At 39.7% G+C, this 24,366-nt stretch overlaps 1 protein-coding gene across 1 annotated transcript in view; it reads left to right on the top strand.

Moving 5' to 3' along the window:
* The window catches only part of GALNTL6 (polypeptide N-acetylgalactosaminyltransferase-like 6), a 501,615-nt gene that overhangs the window by 140 nt on the left and 477,109 nt on the right, over positions 1-24,366 (top strand). The gene's annotated exons all lie outside the window — the stretch shown is intronic.

The following is a 24,366-nucleotide window of genomic DNA, read 5'->3' on the forward strand; positions in this document are numbered from 1 at the left end:
GGCGGCGGGGTGCGGAGCGGCGAGCGGCAGCACATGCGCTCGTCCTGCCTCCGCGGTGGAGAGAGAAAGTTGTGGGCGAAGACCTGAGCCCGGCGGGCTGGGTTTCCCCGCGAAGGGCGAGGGCGAGCTGGGGCAGAAGCTGGCTGTGCAATGAGGAGGACGGGCGACTTTGCACGCTTCCTTGGTTAGCCGAGGGTGTTGCTGGGCTCTAATCTTCCTCACGAGAAGTGGAGTTTTTACTGCAACTTTTATTTGTCTGCCTGCCTGTAACGCTTCTCGAACTGATGTGTGGCTCTGTGTCCGCCGAAATTGCGCGGGATCCGTCTAGGTGACTAACCGCCTAGGTTTTTTGTTTCCTCTCCCCTTCTGCTGAAAACTCGACAGGAGGGACTGACAGTCTCTCTCTCTTCTGAGTGTTGCTAATGTGCCCTGATACAACTACGCTCTGTGTGTGTAACTGCTTTTCAGGCTGATGTCACAACCAACTTTAAAATACTTCCAGTTTACAGTCTCCTCAATCACCGTTATTAATAACAGCGGTTGACATAAGCTGTTTTTTTCTTAAGTTATTCTTCAACTTGCTGGGTTTATTACGTATGGCTCGTAAATCACAGCATGACCTGCATTGAGTGAAGTTTAGTTTTAGGGAGTTGTTGTAATGCAGTGCTTTAAAACCCTGCCTGTAATTTACCAAAGCTTGTATTTGTTCTGTTCAGCAGTGCTATGCTCCTACACTGTAATTGTCAGTGTAATTTAAATATGACACAAATATTTCATAGATCATTAGTAAGAAATGATGGGATTGTTTGATCTTTTAGCTTGTTTACCACTTGCATAGCCTTTATGTTAGAGCATATTAAACAGCATCATGTATCATTTTAGTGTATTAGTAGTCTTAAATTCAGAGGTCATCACCCATGTATATAATGCACTTTCCACGTACTAAATGTATTTAAGTCACCGGCTTCAACTGAACGATAACATACTTGATTCTTTGTTAATATAGCTATCCGTTACAGAAGTTAGTCCTCCAGAGTATCATAACTGGTTAATGAAATACGCTGAATGGAAGATACTTTATTACTACAGGAGGAAGTTAGGGATAGCTTCTTAATTTGAAGCTTTGTCTTTCCAGTTGTTTTAAAATGCAGTAGGTGTCAGGTGCTAGATTTTAGTAGGAAGTAATTTCTGCTGAAAGAAAATTATACACGATCATAAGTGTCTGTCATTAGGTTTACAGGGTGCATACTGTAGTCTTTGCAGTTTCTAATTTACTTTGTGATTTAGGAAAGCTAAGGTATTCAATGCAAATAATTTCCATGTTTGTTGCACGGCTCTTTGAAAGACACATGCCTTGACATAAGATGAAATTTCTAATGTTCAAGACTGCACTCTAAGTAGAGCATGACTGGATAGCACTCAGAGGGAAATAACTTTTTTTTTTTTTTTAATAAAAAGTTCTGGGTAAAATGGTGGAATAAAACCTTGGAGATCAGCAGCTGAGCATACATGAAAGGCTAGTGAGACTTGCTAATGAGACCCCAGCAAATTTTAGATCCTAAGTTTTCTGAAAGGGGCTTTTTACTAGCTTCCCTTTCTCTCTTTTTGTCCTTTTCTCCCCACCTGAATACTAAATAAGCAGTAATGGGACTGTTTAATGGGAAAACAATAAAAATGAGCAATGAAACTTTGAACCTTACAGCTGACTTTAATGTAATTCCGTTATCACTGTCAGAATTGAAGTTGTGTTGGCAATGTCATTACCCAATGAGGATAGCAGGTTGAAGTAGAGGTGAGTAATGCGATTACAGTACTTGTGTCTTTTGATGTGCATGTTATAACCCAAAATGCATACAAGGAGCAAGGGTTGAAGTACGAGTTTTGAGTTCAACTCCTTTAAATATAAAGGAAATTGCAAGAAGATGGTCAGTGTATTTCTTTGAGACTATGCTAGACATGAGGTCATACTAGAAAAGACTGCATTAGAAATAGTGAAATAGTGTTGTAGTAGAAATAGAACTCTTTTTTTTTTCCCACTAAGTTAGTAGGAGATGCAAGAATTTGAACACTCAACGCACTCATTCTTTGCCCTTGAGGTGTTCAGTTACTCGATACTTAGTATGACTTAACCCAAGTTTAAAGGTCAGTCCTACTGAAACTGCAGCAGACTTTCCTTATATATTCTAAAGCTGTGTTAGGTTACATAGGTAGGTAGGTATGTATGGTCAGCACATGACAGTGATGTGCAGTCAGACTGCTGTGGTATGTCCTGACCATGGAAGAGGGGCAGAGCTGTCAGTGACTTTAATTAAAGTTAGCCATAGGCTGAACTGGTTTTGCCCTCATGGGTAAAATGTGTGTCTGGCGGTATTCTGACATTGGCAGTAATGTTTATAAATATGCCATCTTGTTTTAAGATCAATTAAATTAATGTTCTTGATCGTCAGGTGTTTTTGAGGAGATGGCATGGTGAAATTCTGATTTTCTGACTAGTTATAAACTAAACTTTGCAATTCATTGCTAAAGTAGACATCCCCAAACTTCCCTGTGAATGAGGGCTCTGTCAGCCTCTCCCACCACCTCAGCTGCTTGCCATAGCACTGGAGCGAAGGAGGAATAGCAGGCTGATGGAGGAGGCATTGATATCCTGACAGCAGTAAGCAGAGAAGCTGTTCAAAAGCAATCCACAATGCAAAAATAATCTGTTTCTATCAATGGCAGAACAGTGTCCCCTGGGGACTGGGCCATTGCCAGTGCCTAGAAGAGGGCACTTGTGCTCTTTAGTGCTATCTAGAAATTCTAATATGACAAAATAAGTTGACTTTTTATTCTGTAAAATAGTGCTGCAATAAGTTACATAAGAGTATTTTTTTGTCTTCGTGCAAATTCTGTTTTTGAGCAGAGAAGCTCTTCTTTAGGAAAGATTAAAAGATGAGAAAATGGTATTGACAACCCTGATTTCAGACAGCATCAATGATTTTGATCACTGTACATTAATTCTATAAGCATTATTAACCTCTAAGTGTTTCATACAAGCTTCCTTTTTTTTAACCCATCATGTTTTCTTAAGGTTTTCACTTGTGAACTTGATAGGCTTGATCTTTATATTTTGATAATTGTTGATTACTTTTGGTTTATCACAGTATTTAAATTGGAGCTTCAAGAGTAAAGGTACTGGGAAACAGGGAGATGACAACTGAATGAAGAAAATACCAAATGAAGTTGAAATGCATTAGGGGTTACTTCACTAGACTGCAATAGTCAACCACACTGGCACCCCATAAAAACAGAAAGAAACATATCTCACAACACTTACCACCCCATACCTGTATTATGGACACTGGAAAGCTGCTGCAAGAAATTTGGTTCTTTTACGTGAAGTTATTTTTCATATATTGAAAGTATATAAACAGACAAGGATAAAGCCTTACTGTAGCCAAATAAAGTAGCACTAACTTAAAATTGGATTGAACAGCAGCATCTCTTAGTCAGAGATGCTCTGTAATACTTTTTCACGGGTGTATTACTGAAATGCTTTATGATGTGTAAAGTAAGGAAAGAAGGTAGACTTCTGGCTTTGTTTCACTTATGCTTTGGCGCAGTGGGGCATGCTACTTTAACCTCCTGATTTAGGCACTTCTGCAGGAGGAGCCCTCAATGGTGATGGGCCTTTTTATTTTGGTGCATGCACAGTGCCCAGAGCAAAGACCAAAACACACCCATGCTGTAAGGGGAAGGTGTTGCTCCATGGGATGGAGTCATACTCTCTTTCCCTTGTCCTCTAAATGCTGTATTTCTGTCTGGTTAGCCCCATGATTAGGTCTTTCTCTTGGGATATGTGAGGTACAGATTTAAATTAACTCCTCAGGATAAGGAGAACTTAGTTCTTACAAATCCTGGGCCTGTAGTGTAGTTGGCAAACCGGCACAAAATCTACCTTCCAAACCTGGTGGCTGTGAAAGTACTGACTTTGGCTTCTGAATCCAGGAAGCGGTTTCAGCCTGAAATCTGTCTTGCAAACAGTCATGAGTTTCTGAAGTCTGTGAAAGAAGTGAAAATTTACATTTGCCCCAAAGTGCAATGTTTCCTACTGTTTAGTACATGGGTTCTGATAATCATAATTGTTCCAGGACAGTTAACTCTGTTTACCCACTATTGATGCCAGTGAAGTACAAAGCTTGGGTTGCTGAGTTCTGTTTCTGGAGCTGCATAAAAGCTGCATCTTGATTCTTAGCCCCCCACTTAGTCGTATTTCCCTTGCTTTTCCAGTTGATTTCAACAGCTACAAAATCTTGTACTAAGTATGGTTTGGTTAGGACACAAATAGACAGCTATTTCCTATGATTGCACTGTCAGGACACTGTCAGTTATGTATTTAGTTCCACTGTTTCAGTTGCTTACCTTTGCTTTTACCACAAACTTGGGAGGTGGGAGAGTTTTGTTTCTCTTGAACGGAGGAGTAAATAGAGTGACAAACAGGCCCAAGTCTACAAAAGAAGCTGCTTGACTATTGCTGACGTTAATTTGTACTGTTTTGGCAGAGTGCGTGGCCGACCATAAAAGTACTGATTAAATGAAGCCTCACTTTCTGTGCTCAGTTGCTCAGTTTCTATGCGTGTGCTGTTCCAAGCAAGCCCTCATTTCTCTCCCCAGAGCAGCAGCTGGGACCTGGTGTGTTCAGTCCTCTTTTATTCTACAGCCCTGTTCATTGCTGTGCCGGTGTGTCAGCTCCAAGAGCCCCTATACATGGCATGGCAAAACAGAGCTTAGTGTCTTAAAATGCAGTGCATTGGCAATCTGCATTTGCTGTTTAAGTATGTAACAGTCATACAGTTAACACTTATGTAATTCACTTCTTTATCTGAATTGTTCATGTATAATTTTTTTCCCCTGTATAGATTGGAGCCTACTGAGGAAAATACCATTTGAGGTCTAAAACCTTTGTCACTTTTAAGATACAATATTATTTTTGGCAATTAACAGTATGTTTCTGTTGTAGTCAGTATACCAGAGGGAGCCCTCCTGTGGTTAATTTAATACCTATCAATTTTCAGGAATGTTAATAAACAGAGTATATCTTACAGGATAAAATGGACTGGTTTCTATATTTAGTTTTCTTTTCATTTAACTTGGCATTTGTAATGCATTTCAGCTGATAGTATTGTGTGTAGTTACCTAGTTACCTTTTTTTTTTTTTTAAGCACAGTCATTTCAGATTAATCCAAATCAAAATACAAGGTCAAGAAACTTCGGTGTGTGCCAGCATTTGGACTTGTAGAAAGACAACTGTGATGAGGGGGACTCCATGGCCTTATTGAAGCAGTGGGATGCAAGATTGCTCACTGATTAGGGGGACATATCTAAGCTGTGTTTTGTTTCCTCACTGGGACATGATGCTCACTTCTTTTCTAAACTTTCTCATCTCCTTGTGCAGGGAATGTAGCTCTTGTGTTTGGGTCCAAGGAACTGCAGCGGTACCGTAGCGGCAGCCCAGTTGGGAGCCAGACTGCACTGTGCCACTTCACCAGCCGTTCTGTGGAGATGTAACTGTGTGTGTAGGCAGGTGTCTGTTCACACATATAGAAGAAAGAACAATTCAGCTTTTCTTTCTTTTTTTTTTTTTTTAATGCTCAGACAGGTAACTTATGGTCTTTGTCTAGCGATATGCTGATGCACACATTTATAGCAATTGACTTCAGCAAAGCTGAGTGTATGCTAACTATTTCGATGGATCAGGGCCAGGAGCAGACATGTTTGGTTACTTTAAATAAGGCTGAAAAAAATTAAGTCGGAGGTTGACAAGTTAAATACAATGCAGCTCTGGAATCCCAAGCTAAAAATCCTACATCTATCGTAAATGTTCCTCACTGTCAAGAGACCAAATTACACTGAGTGAAAGAAATAGCAGTCCCAGCTTTTTAATGTTTCTTTAAAAGGTGCAAAGGCTTTATTAGGAGATGTCAACCTGCTGAACCAACTCCTTTCTGAGAATTCCAGTGTAAACTGGTTTTTAAGGTCGAGCTCTGTTGTGATTTATTGGTTTCAAACTGGTTTTGACAATTGTCACATTTGGAGGAGTTTTACTACATGATGGGCTTGGCTGGGTAATCGTTCTCAACATACATCTTCAACAGAGAAATCCTTTCCCTCTTCTTTATGAAAAAAATGCTATAGAAGAGACCTTCTTGATGAGGTTTGCTCCAGAAGTAAAGGAGAGAAAGAAAATCTATTGCAGGAATTTAATAGGATTTCATGCTTCTCTTTCAAGTTCTTCACCTTCATTTCCATAATTTTCACATGTCTTTCTTCACAGAGAAGATGACATGACTCCAAGTCTACGCAAACACCTGGTGATTCAAGTCAGCTATTTAATTGCCAAACTAACAGCAATATATTAAGAGAATTGTAGGAATAAAAATAATGAGGTGTATGTGCAGCTAACATAGAAATATATAGGCTACAATATCCCACTCTTTTCTGGATGTTTGTACTCAGCAGGGTCAGAGCTGCCATGTTCCTGTTCAAGGTAGTGTTTTACAGGGACAATGTTATCTTACACTGCCATTTTAAGATCTCTTGGCAGATCTTATTGAAATAATTTCCTATCCCCTCTTTCTCCTGGTCAGATCTTGTTTATTGAAGACCTCTGCCCTCGCTTTTGGAAGCAGTCACTAGCTGAAATACGAGGCTGTCATCTAGCCACATGTAGATATAACGGATAACTACAGCATCCCTTTTCCCCCATCACCTCCAGTTGTTGGTTACCATCCAATGCTTGAACTTTTCAGCGAAATCTGTGGTGGCAGAACATAACAGCATTTAACAGGTCCTTCACTGGATCATTTGAAACCACCTCCACAACAGTTTAAGCCTATCTGCCAGACTTTCCCTGAAGTAGCTGAAGAATATTTGCATGTCTTCTTCAGAGCCATGTGAGCAGTAATCACCCGTGAGAACAGCAGCAACAAGGAGTTTGGAGATTGGTGACATCTGGCCGTGCCTTGAACGTGCACTGCCCCGAAACTTCTGTCAGGTTTGTGCCAGCTAAGAGTTACCACGTCCAGTGCAGTTTCCTACACTTTGCCTGTTTTGTGGTGGGTTTTTTTTAATGCCAAATTTACAGTGCAAATTGGACATAGTAGACTAGAAAATCTGGCCCATACGGCTTAAATGTTTCATCGATCAGCGGTAAACCATTTATTCTGTGCTTAAGATGCAACGGCGATTTAACAGTTTACTTCTGTGCTGTACAGCGGTTTATGACAGGATGTGATACTGCTAAGAGATTTAGCTAGGTGGAGTAATTACCTGAACTAGAATTTGGTCAGGACACCAGTGTTAACACAGGGTGCTTTAGAAATTGGATTGCTCACTGAAGTGTGTAAGTGTAGATTTATCAGACTAACTTAAGGTGCTCATTTGCTTAAAGAAGCATAATTTTTCATACTTGTACTTAAAATAGAATAACAGATGAGTTTATTTAGAAAATTTTAGCCTGTTTTTTTATTGTTGCTGTCTGAAAATAGTTTTCTGTAAGTTAAGTACTAGAAGAATGCAAACAAATGTTTAGCACAAGCAAGAACATTTTATAGCCAGCCTGTGACAAGTTCTGCTTATAGATGAAGATGGGAAAGAGCAAGGGCTCCCTGTGTCTCTGTTCAGAGCCAATGTCTGGGAAACACAGGCCCTGCCCATGTGTTCCTGCAATGTTAATGGCTTCTGTAGGTGAGAGAAGAATTTTATCCTATATGTTTTTGCCTCACTGTGATTAAAATCTCCCAATTTTGCATTAGATAATTGTCTGTCACAGGCAGTTTGTCTTTCTGTCATCCAATCCCTGGGCTAAAAGTTGTGCTTGTAACATTTGGGTAATGCTGCTGAAGGTTTATGTGGCTGTTTCGGAGAAGGCAAGGTCAAACAAGTGCTTGTGTACTTGGGAGGTTTGAGGTATTCCCACCCACAAGAGTTAGCTCCAACAGATACTGGCCACTGAAATCTCTCTTCTGCACAGATTAACTGTACCCTTGGCAAAATTTTGCCAGTCCCTGGCAAAGCCTGTACAGATGCAGCATCAGTTAGCCAGAGCTAGGTAACTTGAGAAGAGACTGTAAATTGTACCAAATCTTGTGCTGAACCAGTATCCTTCAGTGGTTCACCAGCTCTGAATCATCTGTCTTGCACAGTACATAACACACGGTTTAATGCAATAGTCCACTTTTTTTTATATATAATTTTTTTATATGAGAGGCAAAATACCTACTGTGACCCTTCAATGGAGAAAGCCCTCTTATTTTCAATATAGCAGCACACCTCCATCTCTTGCCTCTTTCTCTCCTTTTTATTTGCTTTTTTGGGGAAAAACACATTTCAGTTTCTTTAATGTTTTTGATATCTCATTTGATTGCTGGGTAAATTATTATATGGGATTGCTTGAATCTTGGAAATTTTTAGATTGCTTTTTCTACAGAGTAGTAGTTTCACATTAGCATGGGGAATGCATGAAAAAGACACATTGATGCCATCCTGCAAGAAATATATTGCTATTTTTCAGGCTCTGATAAATGACTAGATTTTAAGTTGCATTTGATATGGATACAAAATGAATGACAGGCTTGAACGGATGTTGTTTTTCCAGAATTGCTCAACGTAAACTAAAGTGACAGTCAAATTGCTGATTAAATTTTGCAATTATAACACCAGTATAAAAATGTAAATCCAGAACTTTTATGACATTAAGTAACGAATTCTCTGCTAAAGTTACAAAATTGTTACAGATGCAGCATACATGGACATAAAAAGTACTTGGGATAGCTGTAAAAATTAGCAGAAAACTCAAAAATGACATGCAAAAGCTTCACAGCAAAATATTCCTGCAGTACATTTAACCTGCGTTTCACATCAGATTAAACCTTTTTCAGCATAAGGGCATCCTTGACATAATTGCCAATGATGGTGAAGCAGTGGGAATTTCTCCAAGTATATGGAGACACTCCTCCTAATGATGGTTGGATTTTATTTTGATCTATATTACTTCTTGTTCTATATAGCAGTCTGAGAGAAGGTTTAATCTCTCCATTTTCCCTAAAGTAATCCATTTAAGAGATATAAGCCCAAAGAAAGCGCAGCCAGAACATACATATTAGCCTATGCTTTGCTAACTAGAAAGTGAAATTGCATTCACCTCCACCGACTGCCTATACTAATAGAATTTCAAAACCAAATCAAAAGTTGTCATCTTTGGCACTGCAGACTGGCACTCCATGTGTGCAGGAAGGGTTGCAGAGGAGGGCAGGAAACTTCTGCAGCTCCATCAAGGAAAGCAGCAAAGCTGCAGAGGGCTGGGAAATAAATCTGGCTGGAAATACAGTCCACTACCTTACATGATCTTGCCCCATCTTCCCTGTCTCCTCACTTCATGAGGAGAGGATGCACCAAGAGAAGTAAAGATGCTGAGATGTCGTTTAAACCATCCATACGCAAAGCGTAGAGAGAAACTGCTTGGCAAAGAGTTGTTATTGACATGAGACTTTTTATAAAACTGAAGTGGTATCTCAGCAAATTACTACTCAGAAATTCCAAGTGCTGCAGTTCATGTGCTGACCCCACACAGAGTAATAGTGCAGTCACTGAAGATAAAGGTGTTTTCATTTGAAGCAACTTCAATATGAACGACCGAAAGAGAAATTTTTCTTCAAATGCTCAAGACGCATAACAGATGTCTCCTTCAGAAGCAGTGAAGAAAAATTGTATTATATATTGGGATAGGGGAAATGGAGATGGCATCATGCTAAGCAGCAACCTGCTTCTGCATCTGGAATGGATGTGCATGACAAATTAACACAGGAGATCAAGCCCAGGACATGTGTATTTACTGCCTGTGCATGTTGTAATCCCTTCAGAGAGAGGTCTTGGAAAAACTTGCCTTTTTATTGTGTTATAGTAATGTTTGTTTTGTGACTTACGAGAGTAAAATCTTACTGAATTAAGTTTAAAACTAAAATTCAGTGAATCGAGACTCTTCTTCAATGCATTTTAAAGAAATTATGAGAATAGATTCTTCAGAAATGGCTATTAGTGTGGGCTTTGAGTTTTTCCTTTTATTTTTATATATATGTATACACACACTTGTGTATGTTTGTTTAGGGGCAGGAGGAGGTGAGGAAACCATCTTTGCTTCCTACAGGGAGGAGTTTATTTTTCTTAATGTAACATGCCCTAACAATCTTAAGAGGAATGGAATGATTTTGTGAAAGATACCATGCAAATACATGGGGAAGTGTACGTTTATGAGTATAAATTCAGTACAATTTACAGTGTCTTTGGCATTTTCCAGGGTTTTTTTTAATAAATGTGGATTTTTGGTTTGTTTTTTTTTCTCTCCTCCCTCTTTATGCACAGATTGTGTGTAGGCTGGCTTTATGTTTGGTTTTTGAACAGCGATAACTTTAGACGATCTACTGAACTTTTTTTCCCCCCTCTCTGCTCTAAGTCTTGGAATATGTAGGAAGTAAAGATGTTGGCTTGTTTCATTTATGCCCTTGATTCTTTCCAATCTTTCCTGTTAATCGTTTCTACTCTTTAGACAATGGACACCCATATAGATTTCTTTAGGACATCATGCACAAGGTTGTTCAAAAAAATACTTGCCCAAGGCTGCTGTCTTTACAATATACTTTGCTAACCTGCTTTTCTCCTGACATGTGTGACCTAAAATAATCAAACGACTGAGCTTCTCTTCCACTTAGTAACCTTCTTCATATTGCAGATTAACCTCCAATTTACTGATCTGGTTGTTAGAGAGACCAGCTACTCTCTTTTAATGATAACGGAGAGTGAGAAGCTGCCAGAGCATTAGGATGGAAGTGACAGGAAGGAAACATGAAAGAAAGGAAAATGTACAGCCAGGAGAATAATAAGGAAAATACATCCCATCAAATATATTTCTGGAACTTCTAAGTCATGTTGCTGTCATGTTTCTTATGCCTTCTCTTTCATGTTGCTCTAATCTGCATCTCTGGCATATCTTGTTATCATATTATTATTTTTTTAAATGCATGCTAACTGCAGCCTTGCTTCTCTATTCTAATTTATTATAGCATATTAGTAAAGCTGCTTTGGAATACCCTAGATTAATGATGCATTTAAACTGTTTTAAAATGACCCTGGGCTAGGTCAATTATTGAAGTAGTGCCAGTGAGGAATATTTTATTTTGATTGCAGTAAGCTCTTAGTTTTATGTTAACCGCATCGTACAAACATGACCAGTGGGCTTTTAATGTTGTAGTGAATTGAAAATGTGTGAATAAAGCATGCTTCATATTTTTATGTAGCAAACTGAGGTTCCTTCTCAAGAGGAGATTATAATCTTGTTTTCTTCTGTTGTATATGTGGTCACCTTTTTGCACTAGTGCTCTGAGAAACCAGGCTTGCCTTTTTGATACAAAGGCAAAAAAGTGCGGGTGCTGCTTATCGCACATTAGGTGTTAGTGCACTCGCCCCTGCTATACCCCCCCCAGTTTAACAGGTCCATGCTACCACACCTGTACTTGGACAAAACAGTCTCTCTCTTCCTTTGCAGCCTGAAGGTTGGAAGGAGCAAGGAGTTCAGGATGTTTCGGTGTGGGAACTGTAGCTTGGTGTGATGCATTTTGAGCTCCTACCAAAACCAAGGGGAGATTCTTAGTGGGGCTGCCTTACTTCACTTCCCGATGCTTTGTGGTGTTTTTATGTCCGTAGCTGGAGACAGGCTTTGCAGAGGATGTCCGAGGAACAGCAGTGCATGTGGAGAGGAGGGCCTCAGTTCCCCCACAGTGCTGTGGACACAAACAGCGTAATAAAACCTGGTAATACGCTGACATGGGGCTCGAGGTGGCCTCCCTGAATCATGTTTGCCGTGGCTGGGCAGAGTGTGGTGTCAAGCAGTGTTTAAATGGGAAGTGATGTAGCCATTAAGGTGGTCTGCGAGGTACCTCAGGCTGAAAATCGTAAGAAGAAAGTGTGTTTTATGCCTAGCTTTGGTACACAAATGGGAAATTTGTGGTGCAGGGTGGGAGAATCCTGTAATACAGATTATTTCCCAAAACTTTATTTGTAAAAGCAGTGCCTTTAATTTTTTTTTTCTTGTAAAATTCACATTCTTCATTATTGTGCAGGTAACTTTGTATTTCTTTTCCCTTTTAGGAGTGGAAAGTGTTACTTGTTGCGTTCTGCTTTAGAATTGAGCTGGAACAAGGGCTTATTGCCTATTTTTCAAAATGCAGGGATATGTTTTTTCGCATCCCAAATACATCTCTATGTTTTAATCTAGTCTGCTTTTCTGTTCACAGCTGTACTGTAGTTTCTCCACTAGATTCTAACATTATGGGCAGCTTATGCTGCAAATTTAAAAAACAAACAAACAAAAATAATCTCAATAACAAAATTCAGTAATGCAGTCTCATCTCAATAAAACTGGCATTGTCCACCCTTCAGCGACATTGGACTTTACAATGCTTTGGAAGCTTGAGTAACTTGTTAAGTTTCACCAGTAACTTTAGGCTGTGGTTGTAGTTTTTTGTTAAATTGGTCCTCTGGAAGAGGAGCTGAAAACTGACCCCAGTCATAGCCCAAAAGTGCACCTACACAGAACTTGTAGAAACTTGCTTAAAGTAAACAGAATATGCACCTCCCCAGAACAATGTTTTCAACTAATTTAGAGGTCTATTAACTATCTAAGAGAGATAAAAACAGTGTTTAAAATTAAGACTCTTGCCTTGTGTAAGAGAACGGTGATTTGGCAGTGACTGAGATGCTCAAGAGATAGCAGAGATCTTGAATGTCAAGCCACTTAAGAGGAGAAACAAAATGTAAAACAAGACCAGAAAGATTCATTCCAATTGCTCCAGAAGAATCATGGGAAGGAAGATAAAAACACTTTTATGTTTTGGGGTTGTTATTAGACTGAGGTACTTCCAAGGTGCTTGAAAACTAATATGATCCATGCCTAGGAAACAGGGGCATAAACAAATGATCTGTGGGATCAATAGCCAGGTTTGGAAGATTCATTATAATGGGCAGAGTTTATATAGTGGAAGAGAGACAAAATAAGAAATGGGAAATTTGGGGTAGGATACAGGCAGAATTTTACTGCTATAGCTAAAGATCTCTCCACATAATCTTCTGTCTTTCTTCGTCTAGCCCTCTGAAGTGAAATTTGGATAAATATAAAATAATGTATATGGGTAAGTAAATAATCCTAGTTTTACATATACAGCAATAACTTTTGACATAGTAATTGCTACTCAGGAAGGAGCTCTTGATGCTTATATTAGTTTTATGAAAATGTTAGCTTTCATTTCAAAGAGGATAACAATGTTATGGCTACTGTGTAAATTCATTGTGTACTCTCAAATACTGTGTGCAATTCTTGTGCAGTCGTAATCATCACAGATGGGTTGGAAAAGATACCTATCAAGGGTGACTGAATTAAGTAAAGGCTTCATTTTTGAGTGACTGATGAGACGACTGAGAATACGATAGAGCTATCTGAGAAGAGAGTAACATGGAAAAGATAGGCAGGGATCACTTTATTCACTCTCTTTCAATAGAAATAATAATATCAAATTAAATACTGTACCAGGTTCAAAATAAATGACAAGTACAGGCCTTTGTACAATAGGTTATTAAGCTGTGGAGCTTTCTGAAGCAGGGATTGTGGATATTAAAAGCTTACATGGCTTCAAGAAACAATTGAATACATTCGTGGAAGAAAAATCCATTAAGGCTAAAGATGGCACCTCTGGCTTGCAATGTCCTTGAACCACCAGTTGCTGGAGGCTGGAAGGGTACTGTAGGAAAGTGAAGTTGTTTGTTTGCCATGTATTTATATCTTTCTTTAGGATCTGCTGTTGATCACTGTCAGAAGCAGATAGTTGGCTAGATGGACCTTTTTGTATGACTTTTATAAAAGTCATTCTTAAACTAATAATGTGTAAGTGAAAGTCATCCATAGTAGCTGCTGATAGGAAATCAAGTTGTGGAACAGGAGGAGATTTTGAATGAGTTACTTGATGCTGGAGAGTGTTCTGGTAAGCCAGAAAGAATAATAAATGCCAGGCAGGTTCAATGCTGCAGCTCTATAGTGAATTTGAGGTGTGGCACACCAAGAAATCAGGCACCTTATGTGAAGTGTAACTGTAACAATATACATTTTCCTATTATAAATGCATGTCTTGGTGTATGAGTTGGTATTTGAAGGAGACTAAGGACACAATTTCAAGATTCTAAACTTTAATTGGTACTTGTAGGGCACTGATCCTTATCATCTCCATCCTCTCTTAGGTGCTAGCAACAGGATCCCAGTCTTCTGCATACTTAGTTTGCTTTTAATTTTTATGCAACATTTTCTCTTTCTCCCTCTCCTAAATAGTGTTAAATTTTTCCTCCTCAGGGTAAAACAGGGATACATTGAATGTGGTAGAGTGTCATACTGAACATCTTAAGTCTGAGATTGTGGTATTGTGTCAGTATATGTGGAACAGCTTGGGGAGGTTGTGGTTTTCATTTCAGGGTTTTTTTGTTGTTGCTTTGTGGTGTTGTTTTTGTTTTTTTTTAATACCGAAGGGAAGTATTTGCCTACATTGACACATTGCATATAAAGAGGAGATTATGACCTTAAAATATTTTAAATTACTCTGTGGAATGTCTGCAGAGCTGTACATTCATTCCCCTGTAACTTGAACTCTTGAGTACGTATAGATATACATGTGATGTTTTGCTATTTCCACATGGTTCCCATTTTCCTGGTACTGAACTTTGTTTGATATCAAGGCTGTATTTTGGATTTCAGTATGGATAGAATCTACCAAAGGAATGTCTATCTTAACCACCTAGGAATAATGAAAATATCTTTTCTCTCCCCCCCCGCCTCAGTAGAGGTTACTTACAGGAAACCTTATTCATTAGGATTCTATAGGCTGTGCTGGTCAGGGATTTGCCAGGTGCTTACCAGAATACCACTTAAGAGTTTGCTGACAGTAACTGGTGAAGATAAAAGCTATCTCTCTTTTTCCCCCTTTTTTTTTTTTTGGAAGTGAATAGCATAATTAGCTTTGCTAATGCAAAGCAGTATATCTAAGATGGAAAAGGTGTTTTTAAAGAATCATGGAATCGTTTAGGTTGGAAAAGGCCTTTAAGATCATTGAGGCCAACCGTTAACCTTAGTACTACCAAGTCCACCACTAAACCATGTCCCTAAGTGCCATGTCTGCACGTCTTTTAAATACCTCCAGGGATGGTGACTCAACCACTTCCTTGGGCAGCCTGTTCCAATGCTTGACAACCCTTTTTGGTGAAGATATTTTTCCTAATATCCAACCTAAACCTCCCCTGGCGCAACTTGAGGCCATTTCCTCTCGTCCTATTGCTTGTTACTTGGGAGAAGAGACTGACAACCACCTCACTACAACCCCCTTTCACGTAGTTGTAGAGAGCGATAAGGTCTCTCCTCAGCCTCCTTTTCTCCAGACTCAACAGCCCCAGTTCCCTCAGCCGCTCCTCATAAGACTTGTGCTCCAGGCCCCTCACCAACTTGGTTGCCCTTCTCTGGACATGCTCCAGCACCTCAATGTCTTTCCTGTAGTGAGGGGCCAAAAACTGAACACAGGACTCGAGGTGCGACCTTACCAGTGCCCAGTACAGGGGAACAATCACTTCCCTGCTCCTGCTGGCCACACTATTTCTGATGCAGGCCAGGATACCGTTGGCCTTCTTGGCCACCTGGGCACACTGCTGGCTCATATTCAGCTGGCTGTCAACCAGCACCCCCAGGTCTTTCTCTGCCAGGCCGCTCTTCCCCAAACGTGTAGTGTTGCATGGGGTTGTTGTGACCCAACTGCAGGACTTGGCACTCTCCTGGAATTTATTTTTAGAATCATAGAATGGGTTGGGCTGGAAGGGACCTTAAAGATTATCTAGTCCAACCTCCCTGCCATGGGCAGGGACATCTTTCACCAGGTCAGGTTGCTCAAAGCCCCGTCCAACTTGATCTTGAACACTTCCAATAATAGGGCATCCACAGCTTCTCTGGGCAACTTGTTCCAGTATGTCAATACCCTCATGATAAAAAAAAAATTCTTCCTTATGTCCAATCTAAATCTACCCTTTTTCAGTTTAAAACTGTTGCCCCTTGTCCTGACACTATAGGCCTTGGTAAAAAGTCTCTCTCCATCTTTCTTGTAAGCCCCCTTTATATAGTGAAAGGCTGCAGTAAGGTTTTCCTGGATCATTGCGTACTTATTTGCTAAAACCGGCTTCTGCACTGCACTTTATGTATGATGTAGAAGTTTGTTTTATTTCTCTCCTTCTTAAATACATGCCAGCTATATAGTGCTAACTTTTATATACAAGTTGCAGAGTGATACTGTCAACGATACTGTCAACCAGGTGTTAGGGCTTGAATTTTAGTATTATACAAGTCCTTGCAGAGTATTTCGTAGCAAAACAACAGGATTTTCAAAAAAATAGACTTCACTGCCATCATCCTCATTACTGAAGTAAAGCTCCCATTGCCTTCAATGGGAATTGAGTTTTGTAATCAGTGCTGTCAGTCACCATCTGTACTGACTTTCTCTTTCATATCTGAATCTTACCATAGAGTCCTTCCTTTCTGGGATGCCATCTGTCAGGCAGTTTCTTTTGACTTGTTTCCAGCATCAACCTTTGTACCTTCTTTCACGTCCTCTTTTGTGCTCCAAGCAACCTCTCAAATCTTCATTCTCCCTGCTGTTTTCAAAATACGTTTTGAACATGGATGTACACAATGAAGTACCCTAGCAATAATAGCTATTACCAAACCCTAGGCAACATCACGGTCATCTGAAGAAGATCTGTCAGGAGGCCAAGGCTTGGAAGGCATTGACCTCAAACCCTTTTCTCATCCCTACAAGTGATATTTCAAAGCAGTGGCTGATGGAGAAGTTTGAACCACTGATGACTTTGAGTCTTTTCTGTGGATAAAAGAAATCAGTTAGTATGGCAGTTAACCTAATAATAGCTTACAAAAGTGTCAGCTCTTACAGGTTTGAAAATAAGATCAAGTAGCATTAATCTAACCTGGTTTTGAAGAGCTTTTACTCAGTAAAGCCATATTTATGAAGACTTAAAAAACCTGTAGTTTTGAGCTGATGGTTGCTAACAGTCCTGCACACAGTGTTTTCAACCTGACATAGTTAGTGTTAAATGCCAACAATTTATTTGGCACTTTATAAGCAAATAGAATGAGAAGTGTGAACCTAAAGCCTTCCAGTTTGAAAGAGAAAACAAACCATGAGAATGTATTAGAAATAATAAATACATAACTTTGAAAAAAAAATAATTTTTGAAAATAAATCCAAGATAAGCTTAAAAAGGGATGCATCTTCTTAATGAAATAAAGATCAGTAGTTAGCATGTGGTTTAATTAATGAGTTTTAAGTATAATTCAGATGTGATATTCACTGCAACTCATGCATGGAGGAGATTTGTATGTATCTGAACAGCAGCCTTTCTTCCAAGTGGTTTCAGGGATGTGATTTTTTCCAAACAAAATTTGAGTGAACTCTTGCTAGTTTATGAATTTGATTTGAACTATAAACAAGGATGATATAGACTTCCAAAGAGACAGAAAAAGCAGTAATTTTTATAGCAGTAGGCTTTTTTTAGTGTTTATATTAAAAAAACCCCAAACTGTCTCACATTGTGACTAGATAGCCTACAGGTAGAAACAAACCGATTACTGTGTTCATATTGTATTCATTCTCAAAGGAAAATATTACCTGGTATGAAAAGCCCTGCTTATTTCAAAGGTTAGAAAATGTGGCAACAGAAAATTGAACTAGAGATTTTATAGGATTGAGGCTTGCCAACACCTTGCCATGCTATATTTACTGATGGTTATTTTGCATGAATAGTAGAAGACTGTTGGAAAAGTATTAACAACATTGCAGAATGATTAAAAACTGACATGCAGTATCTGTAGATAATTTCATTTGTTTAAATGTATTGAAATGAGAATAAGCAATATTCTTCCTAAGAAGCTAAGCTGGCATAAGATACATGCGTTTTTCCAAATATCAAATCCATTTCTTGCTGGAAAGTGGTGTGAATGACCAGGTACTGGCCTGTCCTTCTGTGATGTCTAGCTTATCACTTTGTGTCTCTGTGATTAGCTTCCCTTATTTTTAAGATGCAGCTAGGAAGAATTCCTCTGGATAGCAGATGAAGAGAGTGATACATAAGAACCAGATGACTGATGTTAATGCTCAGCTTTCCCTTACAATGGTTTCTTGAAGGCTTTTTGGTAGAGCTGGCTGCTTCTGTGCCTTTTTTTCCTACGATAAGATGCTGTGGTTACCTTACACCTCCAACTGCATGGTGTCATTCTTACATTAAATCTTCAAGGTTCCCCAAGCAATCAATCTGAACTATTTCTGTTACGAAAAACTGTCCATTTTCCTCTTCCTTCTAAGCAGCTGAATAGATATGGGAAAAAAAAAAAAGGATCCTTTGAACTTTGCCACCAAAGTTACTTGTGGTGTCTTTCTGCAGAGTAATAATAGGTGTGAGCAAGGATGAGGAATCTGGCTGTAGTGTATCACCTTTCAGCAGCTCTGATAGTTTACCAGACTCATATTTTTCAAGGCAAAGCTTTGGCAGATCCTAATTTGGCTTTTCTTTCTGTCTATCTTGGGATTTTTCTGATTAAGTTCATGCACTTTTAGCTGAAATGGGGGAAAAAAATTTAAAGTCTTGAGGAACAACCACTGTCCTGTTGTCACTTAATGACTTCCCTTTCCAAGTCAAATTTCTTAGGATGGTACCAGCCCTCACTCTAGGGGCCAGTGAGCTTGTGATGTCATAACCGATATAGAAAGATCACGTATATGATTAGGTTTTCTTTCTGGGCAGTGAATGATACACAGTTGAGGAGATGCTTGAAACTGTAGTGGAGCAATGCATGGGAGTTTTTCATAAGCATCAGAAGAAATTTGTTGTTGCTACAGACTTCGTTGGATGCCTCCGCCTTTAGTGATCTCTTCAAGTGTATTTTGTCAGCATGGGGGCTTTCACTTACTTATTTGTGGGCACAATTCCATCATTTTATCACTTTTTTTTAGACCAGGCCCTGAGCTGTTATAAACCGTGAATCAGTCTTGTTCCTGCAAAAGCAGCTAATTTCAAACACCTTCTATGATACAGTAATCAATTATACATGCAGTCATCAGGGAATTGTAAAAAGACAAGGCATTTAATAGTGGGGGATCATATGTAGAGCAAAAGGAATCTACAATTGGGAAGGATGCCTTAGTGGGCCTAGTGTACTTCTGTTTCTTGCTTAAGTCCTCTGATGGTACCTGGTCTGACTGAGCTTCTTCAGATAGCTTAGCAACATGCCTGTGTCTTAGAATTCCTCTGAAGCAGTAGTTTCCCAAGGAAAGTTCCCCACTTTTTATAAAGAGTCACTTTAAAAATCTGGGCATTATTAGGACCTAGGTAAAAATTACTACTACTTAATTTTACTATGTCAACTTTTTTTTAATAAACATTTGTTAGCTTTTGTTGTAACTGTTTGCCTTTTTCACTTTATTTGCAATGAATAATCACAGCATATTTGCAAAATATTAACTTCTGTGTTGGATAGATTGGGTTTTATATCAGTTTCATCAGCCTCTCTCCAGCCCTGGCTAGTAAGAGGTGTTAGAGAGGGTTTTTTTTTTTTTTTTTTTTTTTTTAATTCCTGTGATGGATGAGTATGGAATAACATGCCCACAGGGAAAATTATTTCTTCCTAATCCTTGTCAGTTAGTGGTTGGCTTACGTCCTGTAGTCTGAAGACTTATATCCCATATACTTTACAGCTAAGTTCATACAGTACTTCATTTTAGCTGACTTCAAATTTTGTTCATTACTGACTTCCAGCTTGGGAATATTATTATTCCTTATTGTGCTGCACTTCAACAAAATCAGTCAAGAGGCCATCATTCTAACAGAAAGCTGTGACCGATTGCTTTAAAAATAAATGATACTTGCACTGACACAAGAGAGAAAAAAGGTTCATTAAAACTCATGTTGGAGAACTCTCATCACTCTTTTTCCATTGCATTTGACATTGCCTGAGAGACTGTTATATATTATGTTTATTTTTAGAGACTATTGTTCTCCTTAAACCTACTCTGCAACTGGAGGAAAGCAATAATGCTTTCAAACAGAACTTAAATTTACAGAAGCAAGACACTGCATGTTTCTGTTATAGTACGGGGCTATCTCATGAAAAATCTCTTAAAAATAAGTTTGACTTTGGCAGGGAAGAAAAAAAAACCATAAGGAGAATCACAGACTGCTTCAGGGCACACAGACTGAAAACCTGTGCACCTTTTATCAAGAATGTAATGACATTTATAAGTGCGACCTTCAGCACCTCATGCTTATTTTAATACTTTTCTTTTGAAGTGCTGAAAAAGTAAACTAGTTTCATTTAGTTTACTTTTTTCCCCCCAAGATTGATCTACTGTGCTACTCAATGTCCTGCTTATGTACAGAGCTCATAAAAAACTAATGTGTTCTATAATCATATGATTGGAAAGGCAAAATATCCTTTCAGAGCTAAATGGTTAGAGTAAATGAATTGGAGTATGTTTCAATTCCTTTCTTAACAAATGTAATACAAACCAATAAGGAAATGAAAAATTATTTTGGTTTTAGCATAGACCAAAGCTAAAATGGAACTAGTTTCAATTAGAAGATACTTAAATACACAGAAGTGTATGGTTTAACCAGACAAATTGTAAAACAACAGATTTCCTGTATTTTGCAAATTGGTAAGCAGATTCAGGGAAAGCCACACATTATTTTGTTTGCCTTGTTTTCTTTGTCCTCCTCTGTGTTTCAGTTCCTAGTGTTGTGGTTTAGCCCCAGCCAGCAACTAAGCACCACAAAGCTGCTCGCTCACTCCCTGCCCCTGCAGTGGGATAGGGGAGAGAATTGGAGGAAAAAAAGTAAAACTCGTGGGTTGAGATAAAGATGGTTTAATAGGACAGAAAAGAAAGGGAAAATAATAATAATAGAATATACAAAACAAGTGATGCACAATACAATTGCTCACCACCCGTTGACTGATGCCCAGCCAATCCCTGAGTCCACAGTACTCCCTGGCCAACTCCCCTCAGTTTATATACTGGGCATGACATCATAGGATATGGAATACCCCTTTGGCTCGTTTGGGCCAGCTGTCCTGGCTGTGTCCCCTCCCAACTTCTTGTGCACTCCCAACTTCCACTGGCAGGGCAATATGAGAAGCTGAAAAGTCCTTGACTTAGTTTAAACACTGTTTAGCAACAACTAAAACATCAGTGTGTTATCAACATTATTCTCATCCTAAATCCAAAACACAGCACTTTACCAGCTACTGAGAAGAAAATTAACTTTATTCTAGCTGAAACCAGGACACCTGATTACTTTGGAGGGGTAAAATACTAGTTATTGCAGGGGCCTTCTTTCTCGTTTTAGGTACCTTTTGGGTTTCTCTTGTACAGTTAACGTCAAATGGACAACAGGATTGTGGTTTCCAGGGGCTGTGACTTCAGACTACCTTTGCAAACCCCCAATTTCAGTCCTCAAGACTGACTTTTGGTCAGGTGATCCAGGCTACGTCATCCTATTTACTTGTAAAACACGCCATGCTTCTCTTTCCTGTTAGTACGAGAGCATCGTGACTTGCTTTCACCTGAACTGAATGTTTGCAGGGAGAAAGAGATTTGTGACTAAATAAAAAATCAGAAAGTAAAGCTGTCATTATATATGCTACGTTGCTGAAGCAGCTAACACATTATAACAGCTGCCAAATTACCTGTAATCAGCATCCACACAATAGAAGGCACTCTGCATACTGATGAAGTTGTGATTAACACCTATTAACAATATGGAATTTGTCAATGAAAAAGTAAAGACAATTCAGTGCAATATTTGGAAAGAATTATTGTCTGTGAAGTTTCCTGACTCTGGACATAGTAATTTTAGATTGTTATCAGAAATTTGCTAACAGTTTAAAAACATGCCTTGAAAAACTGTGTTCATAACTGCTAAGAAAAGGAAATGTGTTGCAAAATGATGCTTTAATGGAAAAAGTAGTGGGTCTGTCCTCCTGGCTCTTCCCCTCCCCCTTCTGACTATATTAAACCATAATTAGCACGCCAGCTCTCTAATTTCGTTGGAATTGTCTGCCTAGATTTTTTTTTTCCTCCCTTTTTCTCTCTTTCCTTATTTGATTCTGCATCCAAGCTCTATAAAACTTGCTGTAGTAACCTGTGATAGAAGAATGCACTAATTACTGTAATATCACCCTTGTGAATCCCTGTGGAATAATGTAGAGAACATGTGGGCTTTTCTATAGAAGAGTTACTAGAGGAAGCATGTCAAGAAAATATGATTTTGCTTATGCTCTTTTTTTTTTTTTTTTTTTTTTTTTTTTTTTTGCCAGTACCCCCAAAATCTCTAGCAGGTAAGTAGGGACACTGAATAGAGTATTCTAATTATTTCTCATGTTGAATTTCCAGTCCAGGACTTGTCTTGGGACTTCATGATACAAAAGTCAGCTTAGAAGCCTGTTTATGGCTTTTAACCAGCTTGGAGCCCTAGGGTAGTGTCTCGACTCTGGTAAAGTCACAGGAATCCACCTTTGGAATTTGTGAGTATGTGCTTTGACTTGATCGACTTAAGGCTAGGTCTAAAAAGAGGCCTGGATGTTAGAAGTGCTGAGCTTTTCAACACTTCACACTTAGGACAACTGCGAAGTGTTCCAGGAGCCTGTTGGACCCTGAGGATTCATTGTCTCAATCATATGCTTACTGTGACCTGCTTAACTTAAGGGCAGAAGGAATGGGCCTGCATGGAAGTAGCTGAAAAAAAATTGCTGCTCAAAATGTGATTCTTGCACTGCACCCTTCTTAAGAAGCCAAGCTGAGGTGAGATGTAAACAGCTTTCATTGACAGTAACCCTGGAGCTGTATTTTAATATCCTTTTCTATAAAGGAGATGCAGTGGTGGTGGTTTTTTTCCTCAGCATTTTTCTCTCGGACATTAACATAGTGATGAGAGCATGTGTAGACTCAGGTACAGTTCCCTTCATTGCCTGAAGGGAGCTAAGGGTCAGTTTTCATTTCTCTGGAGAAAGAAACTGCCAATTTTCAGGTAATTTTAAGACAAGAATGCTCTCCTTGCTTCCTGCTGAAGATACGCACCTGAAAAGAACTCAGCCCTTGTTGGTTACTGTCTAGGGAAATGATGTTATTTTGGTGTTGTATTGGTTTTGTGTGGCCAGGTTTTGGTAGGGGGGGAGGGGGGGGTACAGGGGTGGCTTCTGTAAGAAGCTGCTGGAAGCTTCCCCTGTGTTCGAGAGAGCCAATACCAGCTGGCTCTAAGACGGACCTGCCGCCAGCCAAGGCCGAGCCAATCAGCGATAGTGGTAACACCTCTGTGATAACATTTTTAAGAAGGAAAAAAAAGTTGGGACAGGGGGAAATGGCAGCTGGAGAGAGGAGTGAGAACATGTAAGAGAAACAGCCCTGCAGACACCCAGGTCAGTGAAGAAGGAGGGGTAGAAGATGCTCCAGGCACCGGAGTGGAGATTCCCCTGCAGCCCGTGGTGAAGACCATGGTGAGGCAGGCTGTCCCCCTGCAGCCCATGGGGGTCCACGGTGGAGCAGATACGCACCTGTAGCCCGTGGAAGGCTCCACGCTGGAGCAGGTGGATGCCCAAAGGAGGCTGTGACGCCCGCTGGAGCAGGCTTCTGGCAGGACCTATGGACCCTTGCAGAGAGAGGAGCCCACACTGGAGCAGGTTTTCTGGCAGGACTTGTGACCCCGCAGGGGACCCACGCTGGAGCAGTCTGTGCCTGAAGGACTGCAGCCCATGGGAAGGGACCCATACTGGAGCAGTTCGTGAAGAACTGCAGCCCATGGGAAGGACTCACCTTGGAGAAGTTTGTGGAGGATTGTCTCCCATGGGAGGGACCCCACGCTGGAGCAGGGGAAGAGTGTGATGAGTCCTGCCCCTGATGATGATGAAGCAGCAGAAAATAACATGTGATGAATTGACTGTAAACCTCATACCCATCCCCCTGTGCTGCTGGGGGGGAGGTGGTAGAGAATCTGGGAGTGAAGTTGTGCCCGGGAAGAAGGGAGGGGTGGGGGGAAGGTGTTCTGAGATTTGGTTTTATTTCTCATTACCTTACTCTGGTTGATTTGTAATAAATTGAGTTAATTTTCCCCAAACTGAGTCTGTTTTGCCCCTGACGGTAATTGGTGAGTGATCTCTCCTGTCCTTATCTCGACCCACAAGCTCTTTGTTATATT

Source organism: Haliaeetus leucocephalus, unplaced genomic scaffold (genome assembly GCF_000737465.1).
Source record: "Haliaeetus leucocephalus isolate CR32 unplaced genomic scaffold, Haliaeetus_leucocephalus-4.0 Scaffold284, whole genome shotgun sequence".
Lineage (NCBI taxonomy): Eukaryota > Metazoa > Chordata > Aves > Accipitriformes > Accipitridae > Haliaeetus > Haliaeetus leucocephalus.